The following is a 16234-nucleotide window of genomic DNA, read 5'->3' as shown; positions in this document are numbered from 1 at the left end:
AGAAACATCGATGTGAGAGAGACACATCAATTGGTTGCCTCCCACACGTGTCCTGACCCGGGTTGGGGATCAAGCCTGCCTTGACTGGAATGGAACCCAAGATTCTTTAGTCCAACACTCTTACCACTGAGCCAAACCCAATAGGGCTTACACAATAAATATTTTATATACTTTTGCATAATTTGAGTGTAAGTTGTTTGATTGTCAGGGTCTCAGGTTCCTTCTGTCCTGTGGCAGCCATCATTAAGATGAGGTCCTTACTCACAAAGTTGAAGATGGCTCACATCACGTCCACCAGCACCATTACTGCTAAGTTCCTGCCAGTAGGAAGGGGAGGGCACAACCTTTCCTTTTAAACATGTGGCCTGGAAAATACACACATTTTATTGGGCAAAACTGAGTCTCATGGCCATACACAAGGGAGCCCAGGCTTATCTGGGAGCCATGTGCCCAGCCAAAGACTCACGGTTTCTATTACTAGAGGCAGCAAGAGGAAAAGGATGTTGAGACCATTAGGAGACTTTGCCACCTTTCTTAATTGTGAAGTCAAATAGCTTTTTCTAACTCCTTACCACTACTAGCTTTTGACTCTGATGATAGTTTCTTCCATCTTGAAATGCCCCATGGCTCTCATAGTATTCTGAGTATGTTTCTGTGAAGGTGACCACTCTCTTTCATCTCCTTCATTAGCTCCTCTTTTCCCTCTTCCTTAAGTAACCTTCCCCCAAGGTTCAGATCTCAGTGTTCCTCTTCTCTGCTCGATACCCTCTCCCCAACTAGTTCCACTGATTTTCACAGCTCCCTCTATCACTTCTTTGCCAAGGCCTCCTAAGTCTTCCTACCCAGAGCCAACCTCTTAGTTCTAATTCTCAGACCCAAATCTCATAAAGCACACCAGACCCTCCCATAGGATGTCCAGCCTTCACCTGCAGTTCATACATCCCAGTAAGAATTTATTCTGTCCCTTCTGAGGCCTACTCTTCTTAGGTCCCCTAACTTTCCATTGCACCACTATCTTCCTAGTAGCAAGAGACAGGCTAGAAACCTGAATCATTTTTAATGCTAAAAGGTTCACTTTCCACCAGTTGCTGATTTTTCACTTTTGCCTCCTCAGTTGATATTCTCCTTGACCCTGTTTTTACAGTGGCTTTGCCCTAATCCATCTCTCACCTGGATTATTAAAACATCCTCCTACCTGTTCTCTCTGCCTATAGTTTTTCTGTTTCCTCTTCAATATTCTTTTGTATCCAATTGTCTTTCTACAACCTAAGTTAGATCACATCTATTTCTTCTAACATGTTCTGTTGTTTTCTATTACTAAGGAAATAAAGGGAAGAGAATTAGCCATTTATGTATAAGGTTGGTACTTATATTCATTAACTTGTTGGGTCCTTGAAAGAACAGTCCTAAAAAGAAGGTATATTGCACCTAGCTGGTTTGGCTCAGTGGATAGAGCATCGGCCTGTGGACTGAAGGTCCTAGGTTCGATTCCGGTCAAGGGCACATGCCAGGGGTTGTGGGCTCGATTCCTACTAGGGGGCCTGCAGGAGGCAGCCAATTGATGATTCTCTTATATTATTGATGTTTCTATCTCTCTCTCCCTCTCCCTTTCTCTCTGAGATCAATAAAAATATTTTTTTAAAAAATATTAAAAAAAGATGTATTGCTATTTCATAGGTAAGCACAGGAGAGAGTAAACAATTTGCCGATGTCACAGTTTTACTAGTAAGCAACAGTATTGGGGGAAAGGACTAGGTCTTAATTGACGCTAAAGCCTGAGCTCTTTCAAGTTTTCCACATTGTCTTCAAAATTAGAGCATGAGCCTCTAAAAATTTTCCCTTAATTCACTTTTCAATCTCATTTTCTATATCCTCAACCCACATGCACCTACCATGACAACTCACTGTTTCTCACACCTGCACATTCTTGCCATGAATTCTCATTGGATAATTTCTTTACATTGCACTGTCCTGGTTATTTCCTGTTGGTCAAAATATTGTCATCCTTTAAGGACTATCTCCAAAACCAGCTGAAATAGAAATTATCTGAGTTCCTCTAGGTAGAACTACCCTTTCTTCTGGTCTCTGACAACATACTTTTCTTCCATCCTTTAGCAGTTCATTGCAACTTGTTTTTTTAACAATTGTGTGTATTTTCCCACCTGTTCAATATAAACCCATTCCTTGTTCTGTCTTCTATGGTGCATTCTTCAGCACAGAGCCTAGTAATTGTTTATTGATGTAGAAAGGACTTCACAACATAGAACAAAGTGATTTAAAGTGTGCATTGAAGATCCTCAGCAGTGCAAGAGTTTGAAGGAGGAAGTGATCCCAAAGCAATCTGAAAGCCAGGGAGGGTCTTAGGAAGATGTCTAGTCATACACAGGACCAGCCGAGGCAGAAAGTTGTAGAGGGGATTCAGGAGCCACTGGGGAAATGTTGGAGATCAGTGACTTGCAAATGTGGCAGATCTGCCAGATCTCTTGGAAAGCCTTGTGGGAATGTGCACAAACTTAATCATAATCCCAGGGTAAGCTTTGTAGGCGGGAGGGAGAAGGATACCTCCCCAGCGGATCTCGCCACATTCTCAGGCAAGTGTAGGATCACCTACACTTAGGTGATCTTGAAGGTCTCTTCCAACCCTGATTTACTGTGATTTTAGATAGGAAATGAGCTGGGCATTGACAGAACTGATGACGCCAGCTACTTAGAGAAGAAAGGAGTAAGTACATTCTTAGAGATCACAAGGCAAAGGCCTGGACTTGGGAGGCTCGACACACGTTTTGGAAGAATCACATAGTGAGATCTGTGGGGCCAGCCTAACTGCTGTGTTTTCTGTTTCCCTCTCTGGGTGCTCAGTCCACATCAGCCTCACCTGCATTTGCATTTTGCATTCCCATAATATAAATCTGCAGCTTAATCAGCTTGATTTAAACAGATTCTTTTAAAATACCTATTACTAGTATGTTTTAACTGCTGTATAAGCTATGAAACCCTGTTCTGGAAGAATTTAATCTAGTGATCACATACTGTCTCCTTCATGAAATTTTTCCCAATCTCTGTGAGCTGACTTTCCTCTAAAATTCTGTCTCTTCAATTTTAGCACTAGTGATTTCTTTTTCATTCTTTTAGTTACAGGCAGTTAATAAATAAATAAATTATAAGCCCTAGAAGACCACAGCAAAGTCTTCTACTTCATTTTCTCTGGAGCACCTTTTATGTCCTTACTCATAGTAGGTGCTCAATTAACATTTGTTGAACAAATAAACAATCACTGTAATTTCTTTTACCATGTTGAAATTGATTACAGAATTTTCTGTCTGCTGCTGATAGATGAGAGATCTTATTTATTTGGATTTTGGTGGTAGAATTCCCCAAATACATCCCATATGGGTTGCTTTTTTCCAAGGATTTAAAATCTTAAGAGCTTTGTTAAAAAGAATAGACATGTTCAGGACAAGAAAGATTAGTCAATGGAGTAAAACAATCACCTTCTCTGTTCTTGACTATATTACTTTCAATTTGTCTTAAAAAAAAAAAAAGAAAAGAAAGTGAAGATCCTTGGGGTTCATGGCTGTGCCAAGCCTCAAACCTCTTTGGAGCTCAAATAAGAACCTTAGAGAGCATCTGTCTGCACTCTATTTCCCTAGCTTGGCAGACAGCAGTGGAAACCCAAAGTAAGTCTCCTTCATTCAGCTAGAATATTTCTAAATTGCTTATCTGTGGGCCTCCTGACAGCTCCTGCCTTGGGCATAGACTAGATGGAATAGGGGTCTGCCTGGGAAGTATGATTTAAGGGGCGCCAGAAAGGCTGCCTGCTCCACACAATCTCCCCTGTTCCCTCACCCTTTTGTTTTAGTCGCTGCGCAAAGAGCCTCTGATCAGCTCTCGTTGTTTGGTGAGACTTGGTAGGTGGTGCAGATTTCAAAATCAAAGAGGAGGGAGTTGGCGTCTACGAGCACATGCATGTCTTCATTATCAGGATTGGAAAGGCCCTCCAAAGACTAGCCGTGCATTGCAATTAAATGTGCAGATTTATGACACAGGGCCGCCTTCAGTTTCCAATCTGTCTCCCAGACACCTACCTCTCCCTGAACAAGGAAATGCAATGCTGTTACCTTTCACTCCGCACCTAAATCGCCGGGCGGCTCAGGGTGTTTCGTCTACCAAGTGCAGAGTGATTGGCTTTAACTGATCATGCATTCCAGGGCAAGTCCAGGGACCCCCCACCTCCCCACTTCCACTCCCCTGCGGCCTGGGGGAGAGGCTCTGCAAACGGAAGCGGCTTTTGTTCTGCAATTAATCATTTGCAGTCAAAATGTGTTTGGGTGCTACAAGTGATAGCCCGCTAAAACCATGAAGTGGCTGATTGTGTAGCTGGTGACATTTGGTCTGTAAGAAGACTTCCTTCATTGTAAATAGAAAAATCTCTTAAGAATGAGGTAGGAAAATTGTCAAATTTAGGAAGTGGAAGTGGTGGACTGATTTATGATGGACTAACTTTTAGAGACTAGATTCTGATGTGTAAGGAGCTAAGTCTTTTCATCTAAGACCTGCTAGTGAGGCCAACCTGGGGAGAAACACAGGGGTGGTGGGGTAGTCGGGGACAGGGGTCAGACTCTGAAGAGGGAATGAGCATAGGAGAGTGTGTGTCCGTTCAAGTCTGTGGTCCTGTTGGTCTGTCTGAGATACATGATTGTGGGGTTACTCATTATTTCATATTATTATGGCTCTCTTTTTACAATTTTATTTCCTTGCCTTTTGGAAACATAAACTAGTCAATAATGTTTTCATCAGCTGCTGTAATGAGGAAGAAATTTCTCTTTACATTGAGGAATTAAGGAGTTTGGTCTTTGTGGTATTTGTTTTACTGACAGTGAAGACTGATTTCATTCACTTTCATAACTATTATCCATGTGTAATAATTATATCAAGAATTCAGCAATAGCCCTAGACGATTTGGCTTAGTGGTTAGAGCATCAGCCTGTGGACTGAAGGGTCCTGGGTTGGATTCCGGTCAGGGGCACATACCCAGGTTGCAGGCTCAATCCCCAGTAGGGGGCATGCAAGAGGCAGCCAATCAATGTTTCTCTCTCATCATTGCTGTTTCTCTCTCTCTCTCTCTCTCTCTCTCTCTCTCTCTCTCTCTCTCTCTCTCTCCCTTTCTCTCTGAAATCAATAAAAAACTATATTTTTTAAAAAAGAATCTAGCAATACCTAGTGAAGGACTTTTTGTCCAGGAGGATAGAAATCAGGGAGGTTCCCACAGCCCCTGGCAGGTGTCCATGATTGCACTTAGTAATTTAGAACTAAAGCTGGGCAGGAGCCCCTTTTCCCCTGGCTATGGAGAAACAAGCTCACTCAGTGAACTGAGAACAGTTCCTGGTGGAGAGTTGAGGATTATCAAAAGGCCCCAAACAAACCCCAGAGAGCACACAGAGCCTTATTTCTGATGTTCAGGTCACCAGGCAGTGGCTGGAGCATGGCCTGACATAGCTAAGTCCTTCTAAAAGCACAACATTCAAAACTACTCTATAATGTTAATGCCTCATATAAACCTCGTGAGGAAAATATCGAGATGTGACCCTCCTTTTTGGCTCTCAAGGCACTACCCTGGCTGTCGGCAAGAACAGGCATCTTACGAAAGACAGCCAAAGGGCAGCCAAGAAGAAAGTGGTTGATCCATTTTCTAAGAAAGATTGGTGTGATGTTAAAGCACCAGCTCTGTTCTATATGAAAGATAGAAAGACACTAGTCACGAGAACTCAAGGAACCCAAATCACATCTGATGGTCTGAAGCGGCGGTTCTCAACTTGTGGGTCGCGACCCCTTTGGAGGTCGAAAGACCCTTTCACAGGGGTTGCCTAAGACCATTGGAAAACACATATTGAATATATAATTACATATTGTTTTTGTGGTTAATCACTATGCTTTAATTATATTCAATTTGTAACAATGAAAATACATCCTGCATATCAGATATTTACATTAGGATTCATAACAGTAGCAAAATTACAGTTATGAAGTAGCAATGAAAATAATTTTATGGTTGGGGGTCACCACAACATGAGGAACTGTATTAAAGGGTCGCGGCATTAGGAAGGTTGAGAACCACTTGTCTGAAGGGTCGTGTTTGGTGGTCAGATCAATGAGCCTCGCTGATCTGCAGAACGATGAAGTTGCATTTAGAAAATTCAGGCTAATTACTGAGGATGTTCAGGGCAAAAACTACCTAATTTCCATGTCATGGATCTTACCCATGATAAAATGTGCTTCGTGGTCAAAAAATGGCAGCGCACGATTGAAGCTCATGTTGATGTCAAGACAACTGATGGTTATTTGCTTTGTCTATTCTGTGTTGGTTTTAATAATAAAATGAAACAATCAGATTCGGAAGACCTCTTGTGCTCAGCATCAGCAGGTCCACCAAGTCCTGAACAAGGTGATGGAAATCATGACCCGAGAGGTGAAGGCAAATGACTTGAAAGAAGTGGTCAATAAATTGATTCCAGAGAGCACTGGAAGAGACATAGAAAAGCCCTACCATTCTATTTCTCTGCTCCATGACGTCTTGTTAGAAAAGTCAAAATGCTGGACAAGCCCAAGTTTGACTTGGAAAACCCATGGAGCTTCCTGGTGAAGGCAGCAGTTCTGGAAAAGCTACTGAGGGTGAGACAGGTGCTAAAGTTGAATGAGCTGATGGATATGAGGCCCTAGTCCCATAGTCTGTTTAAAATTCAGGTATTTAGTGGAGACAAATAAAAAATACTATTTGTGGGGGGGGAGGAAGATATTAACCTCAAACTTCACCATCTAAAGTGGCATAAATCATACGGTATTGAGCTTTCCTAATTAAGTAAGGCACTTCCACACCTTTCCAAAGTCTCTTTGTTGGTATTCTTTGTTCCTCAGCCTGACACTACTTACTTCAAGGCTGCAAGGAGATCATGGCAAAGAGTAAATAGCCAGTTGGTATTTCATCTTTGCAGCTTCTTATATCTCTTTTGTGACTATTTTTCCTAAAGGGAGACCATAAAGATGCCATCACTTACTGTTAGGAGAAGCTCTCTCATCATGATTGGTAAAGCCAACCCACATTGGGTAGTCAGACTGGCAAGTTATTTTACAAGTGCAATCTCCAGGAGGTACCAACGCCTTTTCCATCCCACCAAAGCCTTATCCACCATTCAAAGGGCCCAAGGCAGGAATTTACTGGGCCAGCAACAGAGGCATGTTTTTCTCATGTTCCCTTGATGATCATGCTTCTCCATGTATTTTAAAATAGTCACCAGAATGAAGAGTTCTTGTCCTTGTTAGAGAGATTCAAATTAACATGTCTGAATTTTAGGATTAGTCTAGTCACTCTAGTGGTATAGTGGTTGGGACCTTCAGCTTTTATAATCCTGCTTTTTAGAAAACTGTTTAGACATTCCCTGTGGCATGCTGGAGGCCCACTACTACAAATGCTGGTGCACTGAGCCTGCCTTTCCCTCTTCTAGACTATTTTGACCTCCTCTCTTCAGGGATGAGGGATATTAAGTCTTCTCTAAAGAGATTCACATTACGGCTGGTCCAATTTCATGTTTTTACCAACATGCATTTCATGAACTGTATTCCCTGCAATGCCTCCCTTTTCTTTGCCTTTATCCACCAATGTGACTTTCGGTGTCTTCAGTAAAGATATACCTGGTCCAGATCATACAGTGATTCATGTTTTTAGATCACACAGTACCTGATGTCTGATAGAGTTTCCTCTTTGAGGCTGTTAGCACTGTAAGCAAAAACTTCTGTACTCCTGACGTCACTTCCTTGGACCTGTTGTCTGCATTACAAAGTGAATGATGTATTAACAAATATGCCTTGGCAATATTTCCAGATTGTATATTTTTCTTCTTGCTAAAATGAATTAGCCATTATCATTTAAGAGAATTTCTAATAAATGTCACCAACAGCTGTTTAAAACAAAATAGGTGGGTTTTTTTTTCATTTTTTAAAAATTCTCACCGAGGATATGTTTTTTATTGATTTTAGAGAGAGAGGAGGGGGAAGAGAGAGAGAAATATGGATCAGTTGCTTCCCGTACACACCTCAACTGGGGATCAAACCCACACCTTTTTATTTTTGGTGTATGGGATGACACTCCAGCCAATTGAGCCACTTGGCCAGGTGCTTTTATTTTTTTCCACTTTTAAAAAACAAATTTTTTTAGAGAAGTTTTAGGTTTATAACCAAATTGAGAATGACATACAAAAATTTTTCATGTATGCCCTGTCCCTACATATGCATAACCTTCCCCATTATCAACATTACTCATCAGAATGGTACCTTTAAAAAATAAAAAACAAAGATGAACCCAGTGTCCATAGTTTATCTCATGGTTCACTCTTGGTGTTTGGACAAAGGTATGATGACTCGTATCTGTCATTACTCTATCATACCGAGTATTTCTTCTGCCTAAAAACCCTCTGTGCTCTGCCTAGCCATGTCTCCCTGGTGCTCCACAGCCACTGATCTTATTGTTGTCTTCATCGTTTTTCCTTTTCCACCACACTGACTCATTTTTAAACACTAAAATTAACTCCACTGTTTTAGACTATAGGCCCCCACCCTGAGCCATGATTTGAGATAGATAAATTATGTCCAGACACCAACTAGTTGCCTATGTGATGTTTTCATTAAAAATATGACGTGGTATGACGTGGCCTCATACTTAAGAGTTATTCCGAAGTTAATGGGCTGACAGTTTTGTTACAATTCAGAAAGCTATTCAGAATGGGAACAAAAGGAAAAGGAAAAAAGGAGATGACCACACACACACACACACACACACACACACACACACACCAAAAGAAAGAGGGAGGGGGAGAGAAGGGGGGGTGAGAATTGTAGTCACAGATTAAATTTGGAGGAAACTTGGGCAGGATGCAATCAGATGGATCCATTTCATTTTTATTCCAGGGTTATTATAAACAAAAGAAGCAAATAGAAATTGAAAAGTACATTAGGAACAAAATCAGGAAAATCGTGCAAAATTCCAAGCAAAACCATAAAGAAAATGAATAAAATAGCTTTCTAAAAATAGCTTTCTGAATTGTAATAATGAAATGTGCGGTAATTCCTGTCTTTATGAATGGGAAGTAAGAGGATGTCCCTGTGGGCACTTACTTTTCCCCACATTTCAGCTTATACGAATCTGTCCCCACAGGGCCAGTCTGTGAGTATTTGCCAGAGACTTTTGATCTCTCAGCATTAATACATATCTGGAAAGTAAGAAGCAAGGAAGAGGGGTAGAACTATCCATGTTTCTGATTTTTAAACATATGATATTTTACTAGAGCCCCAAAGCTCAAATCTAGTGGCTCGGGCTGTCAGAAGAATCATCCTTTCAAAACACATTGTCTTCTATATATATCTATAATAATAAAAGCGTAATATGCTAATTAGACCGGACAGCCAAATGACCTTCCAGATGTCCTTCCAGACAACCTTCTGGATGAAGCCTCGGCAGTGAGAGCCAAGGCAGAGGCGGTTAGAGGCAATCAGGCAGGCAGGCGAGCAGTTAGGGGCGATCAGGCAGGTAGAGTGGTTAGGGGCGATCAGGCAGGCAGGCGAGTCGTTAGGGGCAATCAGGCAGGTAGGCAGAGGGGTTAGGGGCGATCATGCAGGCAGACAGGCAAGCGGTTAGGAGCCAGTGGTCCCAGATTACAAGAGGAATGTCCCAGATTGTGAGAGGGTGCAGGCCCGGCTGAGTGACCCACCCCCTCACCATGCACAAATTTCATGTACCGGGCCACTGTATATATATATATATATATTGATTTCAGAGAGGAAGGGAGAGGGAGAGAGAGATAGAAACATTATTGATGAGAGAGAATCATTGATTGGCTGCCTCTTGCACACCCCCTACTGGGGATCAAGCCCACAACCTGGGCATGTGCCCTTGATCAGAATCAAACTCAGGACCCTCAGTCCACAGGCCCATGCCCTATCTACTGAGCCAAACCAGCTAGGGCAAAACACATTGTCTTCTTAAATTGGTTATCCACCTCCACAATATCTCTGAATAGTTCTTTAGGAAAAGGACTTTTATTGGCTATCATTCTCCTGAAGACAAAAGTGGTTTTTTTTTTCTTCCTCCCTAGGAGTTTCTATGGGTTCTATTGAATTCCATGCAAAGGGGTTTTCCAACTTTTTATTTAAACACACACACACACACACACACACACACACACACACACACACACAAACCAGCAGAGCTCTTTTTGTCCAAATGAAAACATGCTTGAAGCCCCAATATATAAAACAGATAATATAAAGCTTTTCTGGTAAAGCAGGGCTTGCAGATGTTAGGGGTCTAGAACGTCCCCTAACTCTTCCTCCTCTCCCTGAAACATCTTTGTTGAACGTTAAGGCTCTTTCGAAGACAGTTTGAAAACATTGCTCTAAAATGTTGGTTTTTCCAATAGTGACAAGGAGTATAAAAGAATCTAAACACTCTGCCTACCTCACCTGCTCAATAATGTCACATATCTCTTGATTGGTTGGTGTGGTTCATTCCTATGGTCAAAAATGACAGCACTTCTCTTATATAAATTTCATGCTGATTTCAGTATATTCTACCTTGTGCACCATGAATCAATGAAATACTGAATGTCAAAAGAACAAAGACATTGTACTTCTTCAGTCTTATATGGCTGCATTCTGAATTGGTTTGATTTAGCTGTGAGCATATAAATCTAGCCTGTAGAAAGCCCACGGTATGCCCAGTGTTATGACCTCCCAGATGAAGTTGTAGTCCTGGGGTGCCTAGCCTCTAAGTGAAAAGGCCTGCTACTCTTCAGGATGCAGTTCACTTAGGTGCCACGTGATCCTAGCTCTTTTGTTAAAGAAAAAGTATGATTTTTTGCCCTTGGCTAGTGTGGCTTCGTTAGTTGAGCGTTGCCCCATGCCCTGAGAGGTCCCGGTTCAATTCCCCATCAGGGTACATGCCTGAGGTCCCGGTAAGGGGGCCTTCAGGAGGCAGCTGATTGATGTTTCTTTTTTTCATCGATGTTTCTCTCCCTCTCCCCCTCTCCCTTCATCTCTCTGAAATCAATTAAAAATATATTAGAAAAGAAAAAGTATGATTTTATACATTTTCTAGCTGTTTTCATCGTTAGGATGGGAACAATGTCTCTTGTAGCTTTCTACTTTCTAAGTAGGAGCAAAATTCCCTTCCCAGGTGCTTCTCCTATGAAACCAAGGCTACAAATCACTCCCACAGAGTGAGGGCTCAGCAGGAACATCAGAAGACATGAGTCACTGTCTCATCTCACTCCGTGTCTTTCCTCAGTAGACTTTGGCAGCAAATGAAATTTACTGAGGCCCTCCATAACTCCATAGGGATCATATGCAGTATAAAGAAAAAGAAGAAAGATGGGGTTTTCAGAAGTCTGTTTTACTGAGGCATTTATGAATTAAGATAGTTATTTTCTTTCTTATTTTCTTTATGTATCTATTTTTCGAAGGGGGGTGGAATATAAGGTTTGAAAACAAAACTAGTATTTGCCTATAACCTATCTGAGCTTTAGTCTCTTTGTGGGCAAAGTAATGTGGATACTTTTAGACATTCTGGAATATACAAGTTGACATGTATAAACACAGCACATTTGGGTGGCCCCAAGCACCCTTTCTGTTTCCTTGTTAGGACTCAATCAGCTAATCAGTAACTGGAACTAGATTTTTAAATGTTTTTACTTTTGTTCCCCAAGGATAAATGGCATGCAAATGGATTAGATAGTCCTTCTACTAGTCTAGGTATTTACTAAACATGTATACTTTTTTAAGGTAGGGAGGAAAAACTGTCAATGCAAGTCATTCATTTGTTACTTAGATAGCTGCTAATCACTAATCTGTGCGCAGCGCAGTGCTAAGGGTAGGAACAGGGAGAAGACCAGATATGCATAGGGTGCGATCATTGTCGTCAAGTGTTCCCAGTGGTGTGAAGGAAATAAGACACCTAGACAGTCCTTAGATGAGAAGTCCTAAGTGCCTTACGAGAGGCACAAAGTGCCCTTTCACTTGAGAAAAGAGCAATTACTTCTGGCTAAGAGAGATGAAGGAAGCTTTCATGACTTGGGCACTTAAGCTGGGAACAGAAGAATGGGAGGAATTTGAGCACGTGGAAATGAGTAAGAAAGTCATTGAGGGAACTGTAAGAGCAAGATACAGAGGTGAGAAAAGCCTTGTACAAGGAATGGTGAGTGGTTTGCTTGGGACAGGAAGCCACAGGGAGGTGAAGGAAAGTAATCATATTTGGTAAGTAATCATACACCAGGATATCTTTTTTTAATTTTCACAGTAATTGTATTGCTGAGGTGCGGTATTATGCCCACTGTTAGCAGGCAAGGAAATTAAGTCTCAAATGGTTTAAGTGATTTGTCTAAGGACAATATAAAACCAGATCTGGGTCTTTAAAGGTAAAACAGACAAGTAAACTAAGTTTAGAAAGTGGGTGAGCTTTGATTGCGAGCGTAAGGAATTGAATCTTACACTATCTCGTTCAAAGAGCAGCAAACCATGGCCCATAGGCCAAATCCACCTCACCACCAGTTTCTCTAAATAGTTTATTAGAATACACGGCATTGCTGCTCATACATGTATTTCTTATGGCTCTTTCACACCAACAGCAGCAGAGTTGAGTAGCTGCAGAAACCATATAAACCACGAAGCCTGGAATTTTACTAGCTGGCCCTTTTCAGAAAACCTTTGTTATTCTGGCTACAGTATGGGAGTCATTGAAAGTTTTCACACAGAGAAGTGACATTTTTAGAGTTATGCATTCTTTTAGGAATATATTTGTATTGATTTCAGAGAGGAAGGGAGAAGGAGAGAGAAATAGAAACATCAGTGATGAGAGAGAATCATTGACCCACTGATTCCTGCACACCCCCTAGTGGGGACCAAGCCTGCAACCTGGGCATGTGCCCTGACTGGGAATCAAACCGTGACCTCCTGGTCCATAGGTTGATGCTCAACCTCTGAGCCATGCTGGCTGAGTGAGTTGTGCATTATTAATTGAGACCATGTCCATCAGCAGGAGGATGGATTAGAAGACCCTTTCAGTGGTCTGCACTCCTGGAGTATCACAGTAGCCTTCCACTAAGTCTCCCAGCTCAAACCTCAAAGCTTAGAGAGTCCAGGAAGGCAGCAAAAATGAGCAAAGTGTGCAGAGTATAGGAAAACCAACTGTGCAAAAGGCTGACGGATGGCATGGCTGACAACCACAGGACTGCGGGGATGGCAGGGAGTGGCAGGAAGTGCCAGGAACTGAGGAGTTGCAGCACAGAAATGCCACTGGTTGTTGCCGAACCTTCCAGTTTTATAAGAGAGGTCAGAGCTGGGAAATCTTTCATGAAAGCTCTGCATTTACAAATGTTAGCAAGTGAACTTAAGTATATACTAGTATAAGCCCTCTGAGGGGGAGCACACAGCAGACCTCCGGCTTGCAGTCTTTTCCCACATGATTACCAGAACACTGACTCCGAGTACATGTAATGCCATCAACAACAGCAGCTGTTGGAGTTTCTGCAGCAAGTGTAGGACACTTTGCCCACCATTTTTGAAGAACATTCTCAAGCAATAGATGGAGGGAGGGAGGGAAGGAGGGAGGGAGGGAGGGAGGGAGATAGATAGATAGATAGATAGATAGATAGATAGATAGATAGATGATAGATAGATAGATAGATAGACAGACCATCAATCTCTAGTGAGGTCAAAGCAGTTTTTAAGACCTACCTCTGTGTTCTGCCCTTCCAGTGTTCATAATCTAGCTAGATTGTCATGATATTTAGCATTTGCTTCTTACCATAGATATGATACAAAAGCAGCTGAGAAACAGCCTTGCCCTCAAAAAAATGACGTGGACTCTATTGTTAACAACGTACAGAGATCTAGTGAGAATTTGCTGGTTTGCATTTTGAAGAATCAGTTTTGAGCATTGGTGATGTATTCAGGTGACATTAAGGAACTTTATATTTTAATGGATCTTTTAAAAATATTTTTTAATTGATTTCAGAGCGGAAGAGGGAGGGAGAGAGATTGAAACATCAATGATGAGAATCACCGGCTGCCTCCTGCACGCCCCCTTCTGGGGATTGAGCCCTCCACCAGGGCATGTGCCCTTGGCTGGAATCAAACCTGGGACCCTTCAGTCCACAGGCCGATGCTCTATCCATTGAGCCAAACTGGCTAGGGCTGTTTTAATGGATCTTAATGGACTTGCATGTTTCCCCATAACCATTCTTCATGCCTGAATTCTTACAGTTTAGAGGTTAGTCACTTATAATCCTTTATTCACCTATTTATTCAGTATTCATTCATCATCTACTATATGCCAGGTGTTGTACAAGATGCTGAGGAAAGAAAGACAATAAAGTCGTACCCCTGCCTTTGAGGACCTACAGTCTGGTGTACAAGGCAGGTGCCTAGAAATGATGACAGCACAGTCAGATAAATTAACTTCAGAGGGAGGTGTCAACTCGAGCCAACCAAGTTTACCTTTCTTCATGTAGCAAACGTCCCCTGGGAAAAGAGTTGAAAAATGTCTCCCTTTGTTAATAAAAATGACTGTAAATGTCCTAGAAAGTTTTAGGCAGGAGCAGCTGCACAAGGTGCAGAGTAACTTATAGAAAAACATTCACGACAGTGGCAGGAGTCGTGAAGGCCGGGGGCCCCATGAAACTGCATGGGTTGCAATGCCTATGCAATCTCGTGAGCTCAGCATTGTCAAGAAATTCCAGTGAACAGTATTTTAGAAAAGTAAGAGTTTTTTTTATTTTTATTTTTTTTGCAATTCTGTTCTCTAGGTCTCCATTCATTTCTGTCTCAAGGACCAGGGACACAGCAGTAAAAATGATAGCCACCATCACTGCCTTTGTGTCCCTATGGTCTGGCCGAGAGTTTTGTACGTGAGCTGAATTTTCATTACCTGGTCCACTTACGTCTTAACTACATCATGGTAAAAATATTTAAATGGCCAGCGAGTCTCACTTTTGCTTTGTATTTTTAGACATACAGTATAAATAGGAAATATAATTTTTAAGTGTATAAACATAAATTTTCTATAAGAAACAAATGTTATTTTTGTTACCAGAAAAACAAAGTTAATATGAAAAAAATATACTTAATCCCAACTTCAATAATATTTGAAATGTAAGTTTTATTTATACTAATTACCTCTCTGAAACTTAGAAAAAATATAAGGCAATAGATGCAACCTTTGTTTTGAAATGTAAATAGTTTCTCTTATTTATTTGGTTGAGGGATTTTTCTCATACCTGTACCAAAGTTTAGCTTCTAGAAAGGACTTTTAGAATCAGAGAAATTGAGGTGAGTTCTTTGGTTTGCTAGGTCTCAGGATAATAGCAATAGCTGGTTTGCTTTCATGATACAAATACTAGCTAAAAGCTGCAACTGTTTAATTGGTAGTCAGAAACTGTTGCCACGCATCTTCCACAGTTTCCCCATTTCTGTGATGGAAGATTCCATCATTGTTATCCTTTACTGACCACTTACCATATATATACCAGACATACTAGATGTTTTACATTTATCAATTCATGTAATTCTCATAATTATACCTTGTGGTTGATATTTTTTTAATTTAAATTCTATTGTTGAAAGTATTTATGTCTCCTTTTTCCCACATTGACCCCTCCCCACCTGCTCCCTCCCCCCAGCACATGCTCTCACCCCCCTACTGTCTGTGCCCATTAGTTTTGCTTATTATATGCATGCATACAAGTCCTTTGGTTGATGTCTCCTTTTCTCCCATTGACCCCCGCCCCCACCATCCCCTGTCATTCCTCTGAGGTTTGACAGTTGGTTCAATGCTTCTATGTCTCTGTATCTATTTTTGTTCATCAGTTTATGTTGTTAATTCTATTCCACAAATGAGTGAGATCATGTGATATTTATCTTTCTCTGACTGGCTTATTTCCCTTAGCATAATGCTCTCCAGGTCCATCCATGCTGTTGCAAATGGTAAGAGTTCTTTTTTTTTTTTTTTTACAGCAGCATATTATTCCATTGTTTAGATGTTCCACAGTTTTTTATCCACTCATCTGCTGATGGACACTTAGGCTGTTTCCAAATCTCAGCTATCATAAATTGCGCTGCTGTGAACATAGGGGTGCATATATTCTTTCTGATTGGTGTTTCTGATTTCTTGGGATACATTCCTAGAAGTGGGATT

General features: G+C 41.3%; 1 protein-coding gene and 1 pseudogene across 1 annotated transcript in view; both read left to right on the top strand.

Moving 5' to 3' along the window:
- FMN1 (formin 1) overlaps positions 1-16234 on the top strand; it is a 302227-nt gene that overhangs the window by 267792 nt on the left and 18201 nt on the right. The window lies entirely within an intron of this gene.
- LOC132227924 (small ribosomal subunit protein eS1-like) lies at positions 6149-6725 on the top strand (annotated as a pseudogene).

The sequence above is a fragment of the Myotis daubentonii genome, chromosome 1 (assembly GCF_963259705.1).
Source record: "Myotis daubentonii chromosome 1, mMyoDau2.1, whole genome shotgun sequence".
Taxonomy (NCBI): domain Eukaryota; kingdom Metazoa; phylum Chordata; class Mammalia; order Chiroptera; family Vespertilionidae; genus Myotis; species Myotis daubentonii.
This window is presented reverse-complemented; position numbering and strand designations above follow the sequence as displayed.